This window comes from Rhinolophus sinicus, linkage group LG07, assembly GCF_036562045.2.
Source record: "Rhinolophus sinicus isolate RSC01 linkage group LG07, ASM3656204v1, whole genome shotgun sequence".
NCBI classification, from domain to species: domain Eukaryota; kingdom Metazoa; phylum Chordata; class Mammalia; order Chiroptera; family Rhinolophidae; genus Rhinolophus; species Rhinolophus sinicus.
This window is the reverse complement of record NC_133757.1, coordinates 945,275-960,776: the sequence shown is the minus strand read 5'-3', so window position 1 is coordinate 960,776 and position 15,502 is coordinate 945,275. Positions and strand designations below refer to the sequence as shown.

Sequence of the window (15,502 nt, the reverse complement as noted above, 5' to 3'; positions counted from 1 at the left end):
CGAGGTCTGAGGGGCGGGGCGTGCGTACGCAGGCGGGGCTGTGGGGCGGAGTGGGCGGGGCTAAACTGCTGGGGAGGCGGGGCACCGTGGGTGGGGCCCGGTACCTGCTGGTCCCGCCAGGCCTGGGCGCCTTGCAGGCGGAGCCCGCGGCGGGCGCGCGTCCCAGCGGTGGACGCGGGCGAGGTGCACGTGAGCACGGGCGTGCGGCTGCGCGGCCGGCGAGGACACTGAGGCCCCCGGGCAGTCTTTAATGTTGCTGAGTTTACTGTTCTCCCTCCAACACAGTAAAGGCCGTAAAGGAAATGCGAGAACCGGACCGCCGAGGACCGCAGGGCTCGCTAGTGGACTGCGTGGAAACACACCAGGGCTAAGCCATCTGTGAAGACAAAACTGAGACACCCGCGGCCACCAACCAGGCAACAGCCCCTCACCTGCAGTGACCAACCAGGAGCCCAGCCTCCGCTCTTGGCAGGGAGTGAGACCAGTGTCTCCAGCAGCTGGAAGCCACACAGCAACCCTGTCACAATCAGCCCCAATCGGCCAGACTTGATCAATAACTGACAGCTTCCCCAATTTCTGGCCCCGCTGCCAGCTCAGGACCCACCAGAGAAAGCCAGATGCTGCCCTGACCAATCTCGGTGTCCCCTGCTCCAGGCTTTCCAGTCCCCAGCCTCCATGGGGACACACCTGGAGCCTCCCTTTCCACTGTGAAGTCTCCCACTCCCCTGCCTGCCTTTGGGTCTCTGCCAAACCCAGTGACGGGGACGGGTGCCAAGCACGCTCTGGGGAAGCAGCCCTGCTGTCCTCACCTGGAGGAGTCTGTTTCCATTCTAGGTAAGGATGCCCTTGAGAGGGGCACTAAACTTAGCCTTCTTTCTGGATGTAGAGGTTCTGGCCTTTCTTTACTTTTAAACGTCAGTTCTCCTTTATTCAGCAAGTGTTTTCCAAGTGCCCCTGTCGCTGCAGTGTTCAAGATGGGTGCAGCAGCGGACGCACGGGACACAGCTGCCCCACACAGACACAAAGGGCACGTCCCCTCATAGAATGTTCCCACGCCTGCCTCTCCTCTCTGCCCCTTTACTGGGAAGGCCGCCTGGGGAAGCTGCCACATCCGGTCTCCCAAACCCTGAGTACAGGCTGCTCGTCCCCTGTGTAGGTCTCACTTCTCAGCAGGGCTCTGTGCTCTTCAGTGTACAGCATCTGCGCACTTGACAGACATACCCTAAATATTCCTATTTCTAACGTTACCATATTGTAAAATTTCGTTTGATTGTTTATTGCTAATATGTAGAATGATCACTGATTTTTGTATGTCTCCTCACCCGTCAACCTGCTAAGCTCACCGGAACGTGTACATTTCATAAACCCTCTAAATCTCTCTAGGCGATGACCCAGAAACGTTTAAATGGAAATGTTTCTTTTTGCATCCTGATTTTCCCTCCCCATCTAGAACCCGCTACCAGTCTGTGGGGGGAAAAAAGGAGTTCTACAGAAAGTAAACTCAGAGTGATCTGATCACAGATTCCTAACTGGGCAGGTCGTGGTGGATAGTCCCACCCCAGGTCTGTAACTTCTCTAGCAAAAGGTTTCTCTTTGCTGTAAGCAGCCCTGTCCATTGTTTCTGTGCATCCAGGTTAACAGCCTTTGAAAGAAGCAGAACCACCCTCAAGAGATCACTGTAATCTTAACTGTCCTGTAATCCAATCCCCGCCTTGCTCCTTCCCGCCTCCTTGAAATCTTCCTTAGTTCCCTCCTAATCTCATATGCATAAAAGAAACTGCAAATTTATTCTCCAAAGCATTTATCTCAGTCGGCTGAGATCTTGCTTCCAGGTGTATCCTCTGTTTGGCTCAAATACATTTTTATAAGAAGTTATCTACAGGTTTGGACATTCTTATGTTAACAGGTCCCAGCAACTTCCATCATTTCATGTCCTGACCTGGGGAGGCCTGAGGCCTAACGTCCAACAGCATCGCTGTAAAGCTGCCTAGTGCCCGGGGGAAGGTTATAGCAGAGAGGGTGGGGCAGGCTGCCCGGGGGAAGCCTGAGGAGCCCCCAGTCAGAGTTGGGGATCGAGGAAAATGCAAGTGGGAAATGGGAAAGAAAACTCGTGGCTTGAAGATCTGCTCCAGTTGGCCTGCCCTGAAAAACAGCGATGGCCAAGAGGGGCCCAAGGAGACAGGAGTCTCAAAGATGAGATCCTGGGACATGAGGACAGTAGGGAGAAACTGAGGAAATCTGATTAGAATAAGTCTTAATCATGTGAGATGTTAATAACGGGAAATTAGGTGAAGGGTGTGTGAGAACTCACTGTTCTAGTCATCATTTTTCTGTCGTTCTAAATTAGTCATAAAAATAAAGTTTATTAAAAACAATATACTAAATGTATAGTATTAAATGCATTTTAAGACAAGGTATAAAAGAAATGAACTAGGTAGTTTAAAAAGCTAGGAAAAAACCCTAAATAAAAGAAATTAATACATTTGTAACATTTTTATAAAATTAATAAAAATTAAAGCAAAATGAATGAGTTAGAAAACACATTTGTCTTCGTTAATTTCAAATTTTTGGTGATAAATGACATTTTGAGCAATACATGAGGACATTATTACAAATTCAGAGGACATTTTAAAATATGATATAAAATCATATATACTTTTATAGTTAAAAAAAAGAAACCTGAATAAAATTATTTTCCAGGAAAATATAAAGCTGATTCAGGGAAGGAGAGCCTCTGAAGCAGTGGAAGTGATTGGTACATGGCTGAAGGTCTGATTTCCCCAGAGACAGAGCTCAGGCAGTTTTACAAGTTTCTGCCCAACCTTTAGAGCGGGGAGCATTTCCATGTGTTTTCAGGCTGCAGTCAAACTGGTGAGATTTTACCAGTTCATTCTATGAGGTCGGTACAACCCTGATTCTAACTTCTCATCGTTCTATCATAGTAGGAAATGAAACATTGAGCTATAGTCACCTAGGAATATGCACGGAAAAGTACTGACTAAACTGACAGCAAACAGAAGACAAATCCATCACAACCAAGTAAGTTCTCTCCTGGGACTGTAGGGATGGTTTGACCACATATTTAACAAAAGATTAAAGAAGAAAAAGTACTTTGAGGATCTTAAAAAATACCTGACAGATCAAAGACTAAAAATAATCATTTTAGAAGCAAAAATAATTTCATGTGCATTTCTGACATGAAACACACACTAGAAACAAACTTAGTAAGCTGGGAGGGGGAGAGGGCAGTGGGGGGACGTGGGCTCCTTCCTACTTGCCCTCACCTGAAGCCCTGCGCACTGCCTGACTTCCTGCCTTTTTGTCTAGAGAAACGTTAATACCAGAGCACCATCCAGCACCCAGCACCCAGCAGAAGGTGCCGGGCCCCAGCGCCCGGAGTGCCAGCCGTCCATCCTTGGGACCAGCCGTACCGGCTGTGTAGCTGCCCTCATTCCTGCCCATGTTTCAAGGCTGGGACTTGGGCCTTCGAAACAGCAACTCTGTGAGCCCTCCAGAACCCATCAGTAAATCCCTTCTCCTCTCCCAGCCCTCCGAGCTGGCTTCTATGACACTCACAACAGAGACGCCGCCCTGGTAAAAGCAGCGCACCTGAAGCCTACGACGTGTGACCCCAGTGGCATCCCCGTGAAGTCAGCAGCAGGCCAGGGGCTTGTCAGCAGCCCGAGCTGTGAGGTCTGAGGCAGTGCCATAAGACAGGAGAGAGGAAGGAAAATCTCACAACACCAAAAAGGAAGAGGCAAGACTGCTACTACTGACCCACCTCATCCCCCTATGTCGGTTCCATGAGGGCGGGCCTGGCAGTCAGTAGGGGTCCAGTTAGTATCTGTTAATTAAAGCAATGGATTAACAAAGAATAATCAAATTGTGTCTCTGAAGATTCAGGACAATCAATGGAGAAAGTCTTTGAACAAATAAAAATTTAATAACATGTGTCATAAGGTAAGCATACACAAATCAATGGCTTTCCTAAAGGCTAGCAGTGACCAATTTGAAAATGGAAAACATCTCATAAGACTGACAACAAAAAATATCTAAGAATATCTAAGAACTTAATAAGAGATGTTCAAGATACAAAGAAAATTTTTAAGTTTTGCAGGAAGATATGAAAAGACATTATTAATTTAATGATAGTGTGGACGAAAAAGGGACCATATATACTAAACCTGACGAGCTCAGAGGAGCCCTGCGTGGTGAACCCTACAAACTCAGACACTGAAAAGAACCACACAGGAAGGTCTGAATGTAAAAATTCCTAACTGAAAATGAGTCATGGCCGGTAGTGGCGTCCTGGGCCTGTGGCTTCCTTGACAAAGGTCAGTCTTTACCTTTGAAACTGTCTGCTGTCTTTATGCATCTAAGGTAACAGACCCTTGGAATGTCAGAGTAATGTCCTTTTCCAGAACCCTCAGGGCACAGCCACTGAGACCACAGAACCCCTCACTGTTGTCTTGTTCCCCGAAACCGTCACAATGTGCTTAAATGTTCATGACTAACTATCCTGCACCCACCTATGTAAAATGTACGAGTTTCTCTGTTTCACTTTTTATCCAACCCCAGAGATTCCCCCACTCTGTTTTCTCCCACCCCCTTAACCTCTCCGTGGATTTCATGTAACCCCCACAACGTCTCCTCCTTTGTGCTAATGTATAAAATAAGCTGCAAAACTCCGTTCTCTGGAGCGTTTTCTCAATCTGTTGAGAGCTTGCCTCCAGGCAGTGTCATCAGCTTGGCTCAAATAAACTCTTGTAAGACTTGTTCTCGGGCTGAATGTTCTTTTGACAACAGTAAAGACATGGCATGCCATTTGTTAAAGAAAAACCTGAGGCCCGAAATGGCATCACTCGTGCTAAAGCCCATGTCACCAACCCTAGATCTAACACCTGACCTAACTGCACTTTCAACTCTCCCAGAAACATAACCTTAACTCAACCAGTCTAGGATTTTCTGGGCAAGCACCAGTAAGGTCATTTGTCATGTGGGCCCTTTCCACTCCCCATAGGAAGAAAAGGCAATCTGCATGGTGAAAACCTTCCATTCTGTTGCCCCAGATAAAAGGTGTCCTGACCCCCAAATAATCTTTGCTTCGTTAATGGCTGCCTTGCCCCACCCTTCTTCCTATAACAACCTTTCATTTTGTACAACCCCTGGGAGCTCCTTCCGGTTGCTAGATGGGATGCTGTCCGATTCGTGAATCATTTCATAAAGCCAACGAGATCTCCAACTGTACTCTGAGTTTGTTTTTTAACACCTTAAATGAAAGAGTGTGCTGGCTTAGAATCCCCCTGGTTGTTTGCAGAATGTGGAAGCATTCATAAGACTCGAAAAGAATAGACGTTAGAAAGTTTATTTAAGAAGAAAGGTGCCGGCAGAGAAGCCAGAGGGAGTCTCTGAGTAGACAACTGTGCTGATCTTTAGATTTGCTTTTTCTTATGCAGGAAAGAGGGAGGCAGGCAGGCAGGTCTGAGGGCTGACATCGCTTCCTGGGGTCTGGTCTGTTTTAAGATAATGTTATCTCTGGACTGATGAGATGGGGGCGGGAGGCGTTGTAATGGTGGCACTAAATGTTCTGTTTTGAGATTTGGACCTCTGGTATAATTTGATTTAACAAGTGTAATTTAGCTTGGGACCTTTTGAAAACATTTTCTCTGTTCTTTGCCCCCCTCCCCTCCTGCCATGACTCTCCTTACTATACACTTGCCATGAATTCCAGTTTCAACGCTTCTGTGTACTTCAGCCTTGCGTGCCCGACACTGTGACTTGGGAGAGGTTCTGTATCTGTATGGGATCCACGCCTGGCTCCAACTTGATTTACATAACATATGCAAACGTTATAACAAGTTCAACTGCACCTTCCCCCACTCCAGCGGACAAAGCCAAACTCAATAGAAGATTCCATTACAGGACAAAGCAGTTTACATCCTAGTTAGAAAATGTAAAATGTGAGATGGAAGGAAGACTTTCGCAGTAGTTCCCAGCGGACTCTGCCCCGCTGATCCTCCTCTTACTTTAATAAATCTTCTTTCTGTGCTTCCACCTGCCGCGTGAAGACTTTCACAACACACAAGCGAGCAACCACGACACAGACTCCAGACTCAGGCTTGGCCACCACAGCCTGGGGCTTTCTGCGTCACCGGTAAAAACTGCCAGGGATGTAAATTGGATTCCGGTGTCCAGGCGCCTGAGGAGTAAGACGCTGCCCTTTCCAGGTGAGCATCTGCTGATTAAATGGATTCGTGAGGTGCACGCAGCCTTGACAGAGGGAATAGCTTTCTTCATTTAATCAGTGGGAGGAGAAACAAAGAGGAAACAGCTGAATATCAGGATGGATCTAACTGCAAACTAGCTAAGTCTAACTACCGGTGGCTGGAGAGTGAACTGTGTGGTGAGTCAAACTGCAAAGGAGTTAAGTCTAATTACATTATTCATTTACCGACTTCCATCCTTACAAAGATGACGCGCATCGGGAGAACTAACCTCTGTCGTCTTATTGTGGGCCCCCCAAAGTTCCTGGCAGCTGACGTGCATGACCCCCTCGGGCCCTCACAACCACCCAGGTAGGCTGGTTACTGTTCTCTTACAAGCAGAGGGTACATTTTACTGAAGTAAAGTGAATTCACGTGCCTAACGTGACTCAGCTTGGAAGGGGCGACCTGCCATCCACTGGAGAGGCAAACCGTTGGTGTGGGGCTCCTCTGACGGCCCAGCAGGACTCCAAAAATGACAAACAACCCAGTGGGAAGTGGACAAGGAACTGACACTTCACAGAGACAACACCCAAATGGCCCGTGAGTGTGTGAAAGGCACTTGGCTGGAGGGTGGGGAGTGGGCCAGCGGGGGCTGCCAGGGGCCACCGGGAAAGGCGAGGGGAGGCTGAACGTGTTGGTCTGACTGGGCAGCAGCTCGGCCACAGTGCCCAGTGCCGGGAACAGCAGGCGAAAGAGACCCAGCATCGCCGGGGCCTGCAAGGACCCGAAGGGCAGCCCAGGGGGGCAGTCCATGTGGGTGACCTCCCGACCTGTGCACAGGCGGCTGGGAGCTTCCTACACGCTCCTGCGTCCCTGCTGCACAGACCCTGGGGTCAGAACTGTGGCTGGGGGGCGGGTGTGGGCGGGAGAGAAGGAGCCTGTCCCCCCCCCAACACACACACACACGCACACACGCACACACGCACGCACGCGTGCGCACACAGCGTTCCTGGGTGCAACCGTCCCTGCTGGAGGAGGCTTTGATGGTTACGTTGGCCAGGGTACAGTAATTACTGCCCAGACCTAAAGGCGAAAGGGGGACATCTTGTCTGATCTAGATGTGACTAGAAAAATGTGTGGTGTGGTTTGCTCCCCGGCAGCAGGAAACAGTTTCCCTGGGGGAAGGAATGTCCTTTGTTTCCCTAGGGACATGGAAACCTAAGAATGGGTGGGGAGATTATTTAAATGAACGTGACTCTTCTGGTTACCATCCAACATCAGCAGTCAGTGACGGGAGTGACAGGAGGGGGGCAGCACATGGGGGTTTGTTCTTTCGCCTCCCTGGGGACTCTCAGTGTGGCCCAAATGCCAGGCTGGGGAACAGAGTGGCCGTGTTGCTCAATCAGGCTGTTCTGCTTCCCTTGGTCTTCCAGGAAAACAGGAACTGCCCCATCAGTTCCCAGCGATGTCTGTGCTCTGCCAGGGTTATTTGTGGGACTCGGTGTGATGAAATGTTTCGAGTTGTCCACGACGCCTGTTCTGTTGATGTCCCCGCTGGTTAAGGAACAGGACCCTTTCCAAAGGAACGGGCATTCTGCGATAAGAGCCGGCCCTGCACGTGCCTGAAAATGTTCAAAACATGAAGGAGCTCTGGGAGCAGGGGCGCTGGGCGGCCGCTGTTTGTTTGTCCTTTTACGTAAAGCAATCGTGCAGCTGCTCTCGGAGGAGATTGCAGAATGGCCAGTGTGTACTAACGAGAAAGGTGGCATGGGACCACACACTGAGCAAACACTGTCACAGGACCTGTCACGTGGTGGCCGTGGGGGAGGCTGGCTGCTGGGAGCAGGGAAGGACGCAGGGAGCCAGCAGCCAGCGCAGGTTTCAGGTCCTGGAGCTCAGCTTCCGTGCCCTGGGCACTGTCAGGGGCCCTTGGGAAAGAGGCTGTGGAGGCTTGGGTGGTCCTGGAAGGGGGAGCTGGTTCTCGAGTGCTCTGAGCATGCTCCTGAATGCTCCCGCCTCCCCAGCCTCTGCAGCTGTGCTGTGGGTAGCCATGCACGGTCCAGCCTCCACCTGAACGGGCAACACATAGTTCTGTCTTGAAGGGAGGGGGCTGCAGGTAGTAGGTGGCAGACAGTGGTGGGAGGACAGAGCCTCCTTATCTTCCTAGAGGAGACTGAGACCCAGAGTGGGCAAGTGACGAGCTGTGACAGGAGCAGGACAGCATGAGCTCACCTCCTGTCCTGTCACTAAAAAGACAGGGGTGGTGATGAGCTCAGGGGCCAGTGGTTCAGCAGAGGTGACTTACCCTGTGCCAGTCTGAAAAGCCTGCGGCCGCTGACTGGGAAAGCTGAGGCTGCAGCTGTCAAACTAGGGGCCCAAAGGGCAGAGCTGGGCTGGTCCCAGAGCGGCAACGGCCCTGCCATCTCACCATGACTGTCCCTCCATGGAAACCCCTGGCTGCACACCAAGCGTGACAGAAATGTTACCCCAAGCACTGAGACATTGTTCTTTTCCCTGCAGCCACAAGCCTCACCTCTGCTTAGCCAACCCTGTCCTGTGTCCTGGGGACGGTAAAGCTCTTTCTGGGATGTGTGGAAGGGCCCAGGCCGGGCTTTGCAGGGACAGGAGGAGAGGGGACAGCCAAAGCTGTCTCTGGTGACTAGGGCTGGGCTTGCTCCTTGTCAAGTGGAAAACAGACTAGGTGCTGGCTGAGTGGGGAGGGGCCGCTTCCGCTGGGGCCCTGCTGTAGGAGGTGGTATGCAATGCACAGCCAGCCACACACTTAGGAATCCCTGGATGGCATGGCTTCTCTGGGACGACTGGAGAAGCCGCCGTGTGGGTTTGCCAAGAGGGCACGGGAGGGACAGTGTGTGGACCAGAGATGGGGCAGGAAAGGGTTTGGCGGCTTGAGCCCAAGGGCCTGGGCCAAGGTCAGGGGCACACAGGCAGAGGGAGGTGGTGCCGGGGTCCCCCGGATGCCCCCATAGCCAGGGCCAGAACTCCAGCAAGAGCCTCGTTCTTTAGCCAAAGGGGGTACATTTTTGCATGCACCATGCCCGGAAAAGGTAATAATTAACCAGTGGTGTTTGCACCTTTGTCTAGGTCCATCTCCAGGACGAGCGAGTGGTTGGTCCACAAGACACCCTTTATGCCTGTGGGAGGGGGTGGCCTGGGCACACAAGGGCACGACCCCCAGACTGGGCAGGTCAGGACCTCAGGAGGCTTTCCCTGCAGCCACAAACCCTGTGCTGAGTGAGCTTGGCTAACAGGCAGGACTCCCCCTGCCTCCCCCGGCAGCCCCTCTGGCTTTTCTGGTTCACTCCTGGACACGCCTTTTGCAAACACTCGTGTGGGGCCTTACCATCTGCTCCTGGCCCTGGGGCCCACAGCGCCATCCCAGTACCTGTGGCTGGTTAGTGATGAATGCTGTGTGTCCGTATCTGCGCTTTCTCCCATCCTTCCTTCCCTGTCCATTTCCACATCCACCTCCCCAATTAAGATTTTTAACTTGTTCTTACATTTTCCCTCTGGGCCCCTGACCTTCTCCAGCCGATTGCCAGAGACATTGATCCTGAGGCAGCTCCAGGTGCTGTCTACTCCCAGCATCTAGGAATTGAAGCCAGTGCCCGCTCCGTCCCCAGCCTGTGAGCAGGGCCATGGCCCAGGGTCTCTGCATCCCAGCCTGCGCCCTCCCCACTGCTCCCCCCCCGGGGGGCGCCCTGCTGCACCTGCCACGTCCAGCACCAGTTATGCTCATCAGCATCAACACCTCTGGAGAAGGAAGGGACGCAGATGGTGGGCGAGTTCCCATCCTGCTCAGCAAAGCTGCTCAGCCACTTCTGTCTCTTCACACAGGCCAGCCTTGTGCTCCAACCCAGGCCCTCACAGCCCCGCCCAGTGCCCTGCCTGTCCGCTCACAGAAAGTCACTCTAGTCTGTGAAAACCTGGACGTTTCCTGAGCCCCTTTTGCATCAGCTTCTGGGAGACAGGATGACCTCTGTCCTCCAGAGACTCTGTTCTGGTGAGGCCCCTGTGTCCCTGGGGAGGGCGCTGGACCTGGCCTGCGGAGCCTGCTGGCAGGCCTCCTGTCTCCCTGCAGCTGGCCCTCCGGGTCCCCTGGACTCTGCTGTTCTGCCTCACAGGGAGTGGACACCACACAGCCTTTTGCCCTGGAGGCCACTGGCCTGGCCACTGGGACAATCTGATTTGCCCAAGGGGGCAAGGGGGCGCTCTCCAGAAGCTCTCGCCACCTTTCCGCAGCCTAAAGATCACGGCTAGTTGGGTTGTTTCTCTGTCCAGCTCTGTCTCCTGAGTGGGGCAAAGCAGAGAGCCGGTTACCTGCCTGAATGGGACAACGGTAGGGCCCGTTCCCGGGCCACCCCGCTGCTTCCTGTTTGTAAAATGCAGATGCGAATAGTGACACCTACTTCAGAGTTCTGGTGAGGGTAACAAAGTAGGACGTGTAATTGGCTGGGGACGCGGCAAATGACAATAAGGGGACACGGGTGAGGACACCGGCCTGGATTACTGGAGCTGCTTGCGGAGCCGCCCGTGCTGGGTTATTAGATTGCACTCCCTGGGCCACGGATTTGTTTTGAAGACAAGTGCCCAGCAAGCCCCCACCTCCACCCCCTCCACACACTCTCTGTGTGGCCCCAGGCGACAGGCAGAGCCTGTGAGACAGCAACCTAGTGTGGTTACAACCGGAGAGTCTGATAAGGTGTCAGATAGGTGCTTGGTAAACACCAGCTCCTCCTTCTGCAGCTTCCTTTGTGTTTCAAATCTGGGCTTCCCTCCCTGGCCCCAGGGCAACCTCCGTGTTTGTTTGGGACCCACGCCTCTGAGTGCCTCTGGGCCTGTAATAACCTGAGACTGCTTTGCCTGTCACTTGCATTCCAGCAGCTTTTATTGGTCGCAGTGTCCACGTGCTACACACACTGCACGCTCCCAAGAGGCTGGTCCCTCCCTTCCCAATCCGTGGCCTTTGCCTCAGCAGCATGTGGAGAGTTCCAGGCCGGGCCTCCCCAGAGAGCACGCTCCCAGCTAACCACAGTCCTCATCTGGCAGCCTCCTGAGGCATTGTGTACCCAGGACAGGGCCTCAGCTCTGCCCAGTCACTGAGGGCCACCTGCTGCTCTCTTGCCTCTAGTTGAACCCGCCGATACCCATCAGAGACTGCCAGCTGTGTGGGGCACGGGGGCAGGGCAGGAGACACGTGCCCCACCTGTGACGCTCCTTCCCTGAGTTCCACTCCTGTAATTTCTGGCCTTACTCCCTTTCCTGGGGCTGGGGTCTGGATGGCAAGTGGAGGGACTTGCCCGATTGCTAACCTCTTGAAGAAGACAGAACCCTGCACAGGCAGCCCCTCCACCCGCTGTCCTCGGGGGCTGCCTGGAGTGTCAGATGGCTGTACCTGAGACAGCTGTGCTTAATAGAACCCGCGGAATTGTGTGGATGGAAAAACGTTCCAGGAAAGTACCCTCACAGGGTGCTCTGGTCATAACTTCCTAACTGGGTGGGTCACAGTGGGTCTCACGCCCCAGGCCTCGAGCTCCTGCAGCAAAGGGTGATCTTCGCCTGAAGCAGCCCTGTGCACTGTCCGCGGGCATCCGGGGTCACATGCCTTTGCAATAAGCTGGCCCCCCTCAAGAGGGCAGTGATCTCAACTCTCCTGTGAGCTGGCCCCACCGGGCTCTCCCACCTCGTCATCTTCCTTCCTGGCCTCCTTAACCTCAGACGCATAAAAGAAGCTGCAAAGCTGCCACTCCCTGGGAGCATGTGAGACGCTGCTCCAATTTGGCTCAAAGAAACATAAAATCCCTGCAGGTCCGGGCATTCCTCCGTGGACATTGCCTTGCTGACCGTGCTCGCCCGCGTTCTGTCTGTGCTGGTGACACTTTTGGATGCTGCTCTTGAGAATGAAAATAACATAAGTGCCAAGTTTGGTTTCCCCCAATGCATGCATGGCCGCCCTTTCTCTGCTCTGGGACCTCAGTGTGTCCCATGAGGGCGTAGGTGAGGGACAGAAAGAGGGGAGTACAGAGGGGTTGCTGCTCAGGGGCCTGCGGGAGGAGTGTGAGGTGCCGGCTGTGCCTCCCCGTGAGCACAGGTGGAAGAAGGGGTGGGAGGTGGGAGGAGCCAGAGGAAAGGGGGCCAGTGCCACTGGTTGCTGTGACCTTTGGCCTCTGCCCTGCCCTGAGCAATGGCTCCTGAAGGTCTTCTTACATCAGACCCACTTTCCTGATGCAGCAGCAGCCAGGGTCAGCCCTGGTCAGTCTATGTGGGAACAAGGCTCCCCCCACCCACCGGCTCTCCTCGCCCACTCAGCACCTACGCTTCCCCTCCACTCCCACCAGCACCCAGACCAGCAGCTTCCAAAACCAGCTGTACGGCAGCATTGCCCGTCAGCTCGGTCAAGTGATAAATCCCCAGGTCCCACCCCATGGGGATGGGGACAGGACCCGGCGTTCTGAACAAGGTTCCCAGTGGTTCTGGGAACCACACCATGATTTTGCGTCAAAATCAGCCTTTCTGTTTCTCATTCCCTCAAGCCTACCTCTGCTTTTCTTGGTGAAGTGGCCTCCAAGGGGCTCCTAGCACGTGACAAACCACTGGGGAGTGATAGGGGCACACTCAGGATGTGATGGCCAAGTGAGATCTGGTGTGACAAATGCAGAGGTCACAAGAGCACAACGTGGCAGTAGCGGTGGCCCAAATCCTGCCTCTCTGAGGACTTTCCATCTCAGAGCACATCGGGAAGAGCCCACGTCATAGGGCCTTGGCGTGACAACACACAGGTGACAGCCACGTAAGAGCCCAGGGGACATGCCCGTTGAAGTCTGTTGGCAGCGCAGGGGTGGTCTGAGGTGTGCCAGGGCCTTTGACCATCTCTTCTCCATCCTTTTCCCCTCCAGTCTTCCTGTGTGGCGTCCTGGCCCAGGATGGACTCACCACGCATGGAGCACAAGTGGTGATCTGTTGGGGAACTGGCTCACTGCCCTTCTGTCACATTCGTCAATATGTGGCACAATGACTCCTCCTAAGGTCTGTTACTGCCATGGTGGTAATTGGTTGGTACAACAAGGTCGCTTCCTTCCTCCAAGAAAATCTGAGGTTTCTGTCCATTAGCTCGACGACGCCCCCTGCTGTCCAAGACTCAGAAACCTGAAGGTGCCAGAGACAGGAAACTCCAAGAATGTTGATGGCAGTTGTGCTCTAATAGACTCAAATTGGAAAGACCCGGGGTAGCCCTCATCGGGAATGGAGAAACCAACCGTGGAAAATCCATACAACACAATAATATCCAGCAGTAAATCAGTAAACTCCCGATACACGCAAGAGTCCATTAAATGAACTTCCAGGCTGCACTATGCTGTGGTGGAAATGCCAGAAGGAATGGTTGCCTCAGGGGTGCAGATCACGGAAAGGCCGGGATGCTCAGCAGAGGAGGTCGCGTTCTGTGCCCCCGTGGGGGTGTGGGTTACATGGATATAGCCCAGGGGCAAAACTCACTGAGCAGCACACTGAGATCCAGGCATCTGCTGACTCCTAACTTTATCTCCCCATCCAGAGAAAAAGCTAGAAAAAAAATATCGAGCCCCTGTGGATGGTAAGCAAGCTGCAGAGCTCAGGGATGATGTGTGCTATCTTACTTTGAAGTGCATCAAATGTAAGCCGATGGAAGGAGGGGTGCAGACACAGTGAGAGAGCAAATATTGTGGATGGTGAATAATGTCATGTTCACATACAGTTCTTTCAACTTTCTTCTATGTCTGCGTATTCTCATAATAAAATGTTGGGCAAAGGAGTGAAGGAAATGTACAATTTCTTTAAGTATCAAACTTTGGTCTAGAGGGAAAGAAGGGAAGGCCATCTCCTTGGCACATGCACGTAAGATGTTATGAATTACTGCACTGAAGTGTGGAAACCCAGCTGAGCTGTTTGAGGACAAAGAAATAGGGTGAGCGTGTGCGGGGCCGCCTGGAGGTGCAAGAGGGGAGCCTGCCACACGGATGGTGCTTTGGGGGCCACTGACTGACTTGAAGGGTACCCTTCCAAGACAAAACTTGTCTTCTGCCTGAGAACTGGTTTGTTTGTTCGCTGGTTTGCTCTTTCGTCTGTTTCAGGCATTTGTCAGTATGTACATATTTTTGAGCATCCGCTATTTACTAGGCAAAGGGGGGGATTCAAAAGTGAATGAAACATACATCCTGGAGAAACTGGTCTGGTGGATAGAGGTTATATGGGTGAGACTAAATAGGAGTGGAGAGTTACAGTGTTTACATACAACGTATACAGTGCATGCACTTGTTACAGGGTTTATAGCCAGTGTTTATGTACATATATAGTACATATACTTTATTACAATGTGGAATCAGCTGGGCTAAGGGAGTTTGAGATCCTTGGGCGGGAATGCAGAGAGTGATGGGGACTGGAGGGGTACGGCGACCTGGTGATAGAAGCAGGTAAAGACTAAGGAGTGGCCGCAGGGACGCCTCGGCAGGAAGGGGGAGTGCGCCCCCTGCGGGCCAGGAGTGAGGAGGTGGAGACACAGGCCCCTCTCCTGCGACAACTGAGCAGGACTGCTCCCTGCACACCCACCTGGCAGGTGAGGAAGCAGGTCCAGGAGGGGCCATCACTGGTCTAAGACCAGCCCAGGCCATGTGGCCCGCAGCTCAGACCTGTCATGGATGTCACAAACTTACCCTGGCCCTAGCGGGGGTCCTGGGATACATTCAGTCATTGTACCCAACTCTACCATTCCACGGAGTGCCTGGGCTATGCTGGCATATGCTGGCTTTGCAGGGTGATTGCAAGTTTCTCACCGCACAGAGCATGCTGTCTTGCAGGGCCTCTGCATTTGCTGTTCCCTGCTTGGAATGCTCTCCCTCCAGATACCTGCATGGCTCCCTCTCTTCTCTCTCAAATGTGACCTTACCAGGACACCTGACTCCCTTATATGAAAATGAAAGCCTGCCCCTCCAGTTGCTGGAATTATCTAACCGACTTTACCTGCATTTATCTTTCCCCAAAGCATTTATCCGTTTGCATGTCCCACTACCTGTCTCTCTCTCCCTGATGGAACGTAAGCTCTGTGGGGACAGATTCTGGACCAGCGTCTGGGATCCAGTAGGTTCTCCCAGGGCTGTCGAATGTCTGAGTGACCAAGCATCTAGGTATTTTAGCTCTGCAAGGGTCTCTTGTGTGTGATGCTGGGGTGGGGCTGCCAGAACCACCAAAAGGGCCGAATCTTCTCACTGTCCTCTGTTAATTACAGTGAATTACACTGAACAAAT

The 15,502-nt window shown here is 52.7% G+C and overlaps 1 long non-coding RNA gene across 1 annotated transcript; it reads left to right on the top strand.

Annotated features, from left to right (window-relative positions):
- The first annotated feature begins 339 nt into the window (after window positions 1-339).
- Window positions 340-14,030, top strand: LOC109445700 (uncharacterized). Its single transcript, XR_012498345.1, has 4 exons — window positions 340-834; window positions 2,943-3,039; window positions 3,328-6,806; window positions 13,121-14,030. It is a non-coding gene; the product is annotated as an uncharacterized LOC109445700 (long non-coding RNA).
- The last annotated feature ends 1,472 nt before the right edge of the window (window positions 14,031-15,502 follow it).